General features: G+C 37.5%; 1 pseudogene; it reads right to left on the bottom strand.

The window, feature by feature from the left end:
• Positions 1 to 217: 217 nt before the first annotated feature.
• LOC112128854 (U6 spliceosomal RNA) lies at positions 218 to 315 on the bottom strand (annotated as a pseudogene).
• Between the last annotated feature and the right edge of the window lie 355 nt (positions 316 to 670).

Here is a 670-nt window from a genome sequence, read left to right as displayed (position 1 = left end):
GCTGCTTGGGAGCCAGAGAGGGGAGGATCAGTACGAGCCTGGGAATTCGAGGTTGCAGTGAGCTATGGTCACAACACTGTGCTCTAGCCTGGGCAACAGAATGAGACCCTGTCTCTAAAGAGAAAGAAAAGTGATCAGATAGTACAGAAGTTATCTTATATCATGTCACCCCCAGAATTTCCCTAATTATTTTTTGTTTTATTTTTAAATTTATTTTTTTAATATGGAACACTTCACAAATTTGTGTCATGCTTGTGCAGGGGCCTAATCTTCTCTGTATTGTTCCAATTTTATGTGCTTTAGACCCTTGCATTAGTGTTTGTTACAATTGATGAACCAGTATGGATACATTATTAACTAAAGTCTGTAGTTTACATTGTGGCTTGTTCTTGGTGTTGTACAGTTTTATAGAGTTTGCCAACAGAACTCTATCATGTATTTACTATTAACAGTATCATACAGAATAGTTTCACTGTCCTAAAAATCCCTTGTGTTCATCTATTCATCTCTGCCTCTCCCACACCCCTCTGGCAACCACTCTTTTTTTTCTTGTAATGTCTATATAGTTTTTGCCTTTTCCTGAATGTCATATAGTTGGCATCATACAGCATACAGCCTTCTCAGATGGGCTTCTTTTACTAAGCAATATGTATTTAAGTTTCCTCCATAT

This window comes from Pongo abelii, chromosome 15 (genome assembly GCF_028885655.2).
Source record: "Pongo abelii isolate AG06213 chromosome 15, NHGRI_mPonAbe1-v2.0_pri, whole genome shotgun sequence".
Classification (NCBI taxonomy): Eukaryota; Metazoa; Chordata; class Mammalia; order Primates; family Hominidae; genus Pongo; species Pongo abelii.
The sequence above is the reverse complement of the archived record's forward strand: the minus strand, read 5'-3'. Positions and strand labels throughout refer to the sequence as shown.